We start from the raw sequence: 6000 nt of genomic DNA, 5'->3' as shown, positions 1-6000 counted from the left end.
GCCTGGAAAGCAGTGTGGAGGTGAGAAGGCAGGAAGGCAGGCAGGAGGAAAGGGGGAGAGCAGGTGGAGAGGGCTTTCCAGAAGCCAGGTGCTTCGTAATGCAGCATCTTCTCTTTCTTCCCCATGAAAGCACCTCAACGTGGGTGTCACTGTTCTCCCAGAGGCCACCAGAGTGTGGTCAAGCGCAAACTTGCTCAAAATTTCATAGCAGGAACAGGAAGCCCATCTGTTTGCTTTTAAATACATAGTAGATTGTGCTGCTGCAAAAAGCTATAAACAGAAACACTAGGTTAAATGTGCGTGCTAGGTAATTCTAGAAAAGGTGTACCCTTGGACAGGAGTGATTTTGAAATCAGATGACCTGTTCCTTCTTAGCTGAGTGACCTTGGGTAAATGACTTCACCCACTGGACCTCAATTTCCTCATCTGTAAAATGAAAATAACAATGCGTGTCCTGTATAACTACTCAAGGATTAAATGTACATGAGGGACTCAGCTAAGCACACAGCGGATGAGCCATATTACTAGTGCTGTCGGTGCGGCTACAAACACACGTTTTTGTCTCCTCCAGGAATCCAGCTGAGGGCTAGGCCCGAAGAGGGCAGGAGCGGTAGCCCCCCCTCATCTCTGCATCTCCGGGGCCCAGACATCGTCTGGCACGAAGCTGGCACTTGGTAAAGGTCTGAGGGTTGAATTCGGAGACTCGTTATTCTGCACTGTTCCGTGGCACTTTGCCCTTCTTTGAATCCTCTGAATGTATTCTTCCCTTTGAGTCTTGCCAGATGCCCAGGGGGCAGGGCAGGTGATACTATCATTCCCATTTTATAGCTGCACAAAATTGAGGCTTCCAGAGATGATGCTTCCTGCCCCAGTCACACGGCTGAGCTGAGCTGAGGTCAGGCTCTGCAGACTGTGGGTTTCGTGGCCACTGCTGGTGAAAACCATCCACAGGGAACAGGTGTTGCAACCAGCTGAGCTGGAAATCCCCGGGGAGATACCCCCTTCCTCAATCCTGGGGCTTCAGAGAAGGCTGAAGCCCAGGTCATCTGCTCACACTGATCTTGGCCCCTCTTCCTTCCCATGCTCAGCCCTGCCCTCTGTCCGAGGTGGACCCCAGCTGGACCATCGTGGCCCACCAGACAGGACCTGGCAAGCTCTGTGGGTTTCGGCACACTTCAGACAGGGACTGCCCAGGGCGCTCGGAGGAGGGGGAAGCGAGAGGCCTTGCCCAGCTGCAAAGACACCTGAGGTCCGCATCCTGGCCTGGCCAACAGCCTCACTGACAGGTTTATGACCAGCTTTTATGACTTCCAAGCTTAGTCACTGCTTAAGTCAGCCTGCTCAGAAACAAACACTTCACAAAGCTGTGACCCAGATGGTTCGGCAGGGAAAGGCACGCCCCACCTCTGGTGGGACTGGCCTCCGGAGCCAAGTCTAGGTACGTGGGAGATAAGGAGCCTGGGGTCGTGGTGCGTTTCAGTGACCCACACGGTTGTCCTTTATTTTCCTCAAGTGTCCATGACTGAGTTTTCTGGGGATAGGAAGCAGATGCCTGCTGCCACCCGAGACAGCCTGACACGTGTCAAGGGCATCGGATCCTGTCCCCAGGCCTTCCTTGAGAGCTGAGCCTGGAGGGGTGAAGGGGGCAGGGTTGGTACCTCCTCTGGCAGACGAATCAACCCCCCTCCTGGCTTTCAGTTTACACGCTGAAGATGGAAGCCCTAACTCTGACCCAAAGCAAACCCCGGGTTCCTGTTCCTCATGTTTCTCCAAACCCATCACCAACCCAGCGTGGCCTCTGTTAACACTAGAAGCCTCTCCAGAATCTCTCTAGCCTCCACCCAGGTCTGCAGGCCTTCACCCGCCTGGAACCAGTGCAGACTCAGGTGGAGGGGAGCACACCTGGGCCCAGCTTGCATGGCTGAACCTGGGGTGGGGTAGGTGGGGGGCATGAGGAGCCCTCACCTGGGAGCCAGCCTCCCTGCTGTAAGGACACAGGCCTCTGCGGGCGGCCCTCCCTCCAGCTCAGTGAGGGCCGCCTCCCCAGGCTGGAGAAGCGGCGAGGTGCCAAGTTAACTGGAAACTGGCTCAGACCCAGAGTTTGTGGCTCAGAGCTTTGGATGGGACGAAAGAATTTGGAGGAGTCCACTGAACTTGAGTTGGCTTACTTGTCCATTTTCTTGGCCTCGTGGCTTTAGGGCACTTGGGTCAGAGCATCTGCTCTCATTCTCTGGCTGCTCATTTAACTCTTATCCCCCTGGATCAAGACACTGTCTCCACATGTCTGATCAGAACTGCAAGGGCCTCCTCATTGACATCCCACATGGCTGACAGCTCCATTCCAGCTCCTGTAATGATCACAGCTATCATTTTTATTCTTTTCCTCCCTGGGATTTTTATCTTCTTAAATATGACCCGTTTCCTTCACTTCTCTTTCTTTCTTTCCCACACATACACTGGAGTCTTATTCTAAAAATTGCTCTTGGGTGCCTGGGTGGCTCAGTCGGTTAAGTGTCCCACTCTTGGTTTTGGCTCAGGACATGATCTCAGGGTTGCGAGATCGAGCCCCATGTTGGGCTCTACACTGGGTGTGGAGCCTGCCTAAGATTCTCTCTCTCCCTCTCCCTCTGCCCCTTTACCTCCCTGCTCACAGGCACTCTCTCTTTAAGAAAAATAAATTATAATAAAATAAAAGATAAAAGTAAAATTAAAAAATAAAACTTGCTCTTGATCTCTAGCTATCATACTGTAATGCTGTTAAAGGAGGAGAAATTCACTCACGTTAAATGCGGCGCAGCATCACGAAGTCTACCGAACGACCCGGATGAGCTTGCGCACCGGCCGTTCCAGGCTCTGTCGGCCAACTGGCGGTTACATCCCATCCGAACCTATGCCATCACAGGATGCATCCCTGCAGGGTTCTACTGGAGCAGCACCAATACCTACGCTTTGGACTTAAGCCTCAGAAAGCCCAAGATTTAAATCCTAACTCTGCCACTTGCTGATTTTATGACACAGGCCAACATAGAAGCCTCGATGCTAGTTTCTTCATTCGTAAAATGGTGGAGAATCATGCTTATTTCATAGAGTTGCTGTGAGACTGGAGTGCTGTATCAGCTAGCTATTGCTGTGTAACAATCAACCACCATATCTCAGTGACATACACAATAAAATACCTATTTCTCATGTTTCCGAGAGCTGGCCAGGCCCGTTGTTGTAGCTGGGTGCCCTGGGCAGCTGGGCTTTGCGTGGTGGGTCCGGCTGACTCAAGTCTACTCCCTGAATCTCGCTGTGGGCCCAGCCGAAGCACCAGCAGCTGCCTGGGGGCGGGGAGGTGGGAAATCTCTTCTCGTAACAATGGCGGAGACACAAGACCAGACAGCTCAAGCACCTTTCAGGCCCCTGCCTGCATCTCATCTACTAACATCCCTTGACTAAGGTAAGTCCCGGGCTGAGCCCAGAGACAGGAGTGGGAAGCAGTCTGCCCACAATCAGTCCACAGCAAGAGCGTGGGAGCAGGGAGGAGAAGAACAGGGCTGGTCATTTGATCGGCCACAGATGACAGTGCTCCTTCAAAGCAGCTATTCAGCTCCCGACATGTGGTAGGTGCTTAGTAAATGGCAACTATGATCATTGCATGACTCCTTACAGTTTGCTTAAAGCAACATGTCTCAGTCTCATCCTTGGCTAGTAGCAAAGTCAGGAATGGAATCTGGGCCTTGAAGCACCTTGCTACCACTCAGCATTTTCTAGATGGTTCCATCACCAGCCTCCCATGTTTCACCTATCCCAATCCCTTGCACTGAAGGAGGAAGGGAGTATAAGACATAGGAACGCAGAAGTGATAACCTCGGGCCCCAGCAGCCCCAGATACGTCCAAGACATATAGACTGAAATCAAAGGGGCAATTTGTTGGTCCCTCTGGTCGCATTTGCTTAGTGATAGGGAACTGGTGGGGAGAACAAGGCTTTAGGTTAGAATCCTTGTTCTGCTACTGGCTGGGTGACTGTAGACTCCCCCAGAAGGCAGCTTTCCCTGGGCGGTCTGTCTATATTGGGTCTCCCCTGTCATTTTCTCTCCTGGCCTTCCTTGATTATATTTTGTGGGGCTGTGCAATCATATATTTATTTGTGGGCTCATTTCCTTAGTGTCCACCAGACTGTAAACTCCATGAAGGCTGTTGGGGTCAGTTACTACCTAGTACTTGGCACAGTACTTGGTATGTTTTCCTGTGGGATAACTGAATAAATAAATTCAAACTCTTTGATCTTTACTATCCTCTTGTGAAATATGAGCTAATAACATATTCTTTGAAGAGTTTTTTTGAGAACTGTAGAGGAAATCCCTTCTGTGGGACCTAGTATGGTATGGGTGCATGGCACATGGTATATATGTACCAACCCTCCATCCTTAATTCTTGCCGGGTGGTTACGTGCACAGTCTAGAAGATTTTCCAAGCAGACCTGTACTTGTAGCATCTTTTTCCAGTTGGTTCTTCATCTCCACAGTGCACATTGGGGGGCCTTGGCTCTAGATTCCTGGGCCACTCCACTCAGCAGCCTCCTGTCTGGCCAGTAGGGAAACCCCTCCTATTTGGTCCCTTTCTATTACCACCCCCTTTGTTATGCCCCCTAGGTCCCTTGACTTAGGGTTGTGATTTGGTGACAAGATACTGGGGAATCTCACTGTGATTAAAATATTGAAATCCTGGGGCGCCTGGGTGGCACAGCGGTTAAGCGTCTGCCTTCGGCTCAGGGCGTGATCCTGGCGTTATGGGATCGAGCCCCACATCAGGCTCCTCCGCTATGAGCCTGCTTCTTCCTCTCCCACTCCCCCTGCTTGTGTTCCCTCTCTCGCTGGCTGTCTCTATCTCTGTCAAATAAATAAATAAAATCTTTAAAAAAAAAATATTGAAATCCTCTCATATAAGATGGCAACACGTAATAGCTGATGAGACTCTACACCAACAAATGGCATTGGCCCTGGCGCCCAGAAGAGGTTACCAGGATGGAGGGGGATGCTGCAGAGGGTGCTGACAGCCTTCGGTGGCAACGAGGAAACAGGGGCAGCAAGGGTGCGTGCTATGCCTGCCACCACTCCAGAGCAGCCAGTGTTGGTAAGCACCATGAAGTGCCACAAAGCCAGGGGCAGGGCCAGTAGCCATGTGGCAGATGCTGTCATCTGCATCCAGACCACGTGGTAGGCGTGTGTGTTCCCGGCCATGATGTGTGGGCAGGACTCCGTGCAGCCCTGTCTGTGACAGAACCCCAGGTGCCAGGGACCTACTGAGCATCACTCTAACGGTGGTGCCCTTGGAAGAGGTTGAGGCAGACCCTGTAGGCAACCATGGCTCCGACATGGGCCTTCTGGCTGGTGGCAGCCAGAACAAAGAAAAAAATCACCCCACAAACAAGCTGGAATTCTTAGAAGGCTTGTATGAATGATTTGCATACCACGTTTGTCCCCAAAGGGAGGTTTCAATATAGTTTTGTTTAGAGAATAGAAGGTAATTGAATTTACATATTAATTTGTTGATTAATTACTGCCTGGGTTGTACATATTTTGTACCTCCCCTCACTCTGGACCCTCCCCAGGCTCCTCTTCACGTCTGTGGTCACTCAGTGCCACTTGGCTTTGCACGTGCTCTGGCCTCAGGCTGGCGCAACTGCAAGACAATTAGGCCTTTTCCTGGGTCAAAGGTGACTTTTCTTGCTTAGCACATCTGTGTTTTTATGTCATGTATCATCTCTTTTTTATCTTGAGCCCTATGATGGTTAATTTTATGTGTCAACCTGACTGGGCTCAGATATTTGGTCAAACATTATTCTGGGCGTATCTGTAAGTATGGTTTTGGATGAGATTAACATTTGAATCTATGGACCGAGTAAAGCAGACTGCCCTCTCGCAGGTGGGTGGGCCTCATCCAATCAGTTGAAGGCCCGAATAGAACAAAATGCTCACCGTCCCGCAAGAAAGAGAAAATTCCTCCTGCCTTTTCCT

The sequence above is a fragment of the Ursus arctos genome, unplaced genomic scaffold, assembly GCF_023065955.2.
Source record: "Ursus arctos isolate Adak ecotype North America unplaced genomic scaffold, UrsArc2.0 scaffold_7, whole genome shotgun sequence".
Lineage (NCBI taxonomy): Eukaryota > Metazoa > Chordata > Mammalia > Carnivora > Ursidae > Ursus > Ursus arctos.
The sequence above is the reverse complement of the archived record's forward strand: the minus strand, read 5'-3'. Positions refer to the sequence as shown.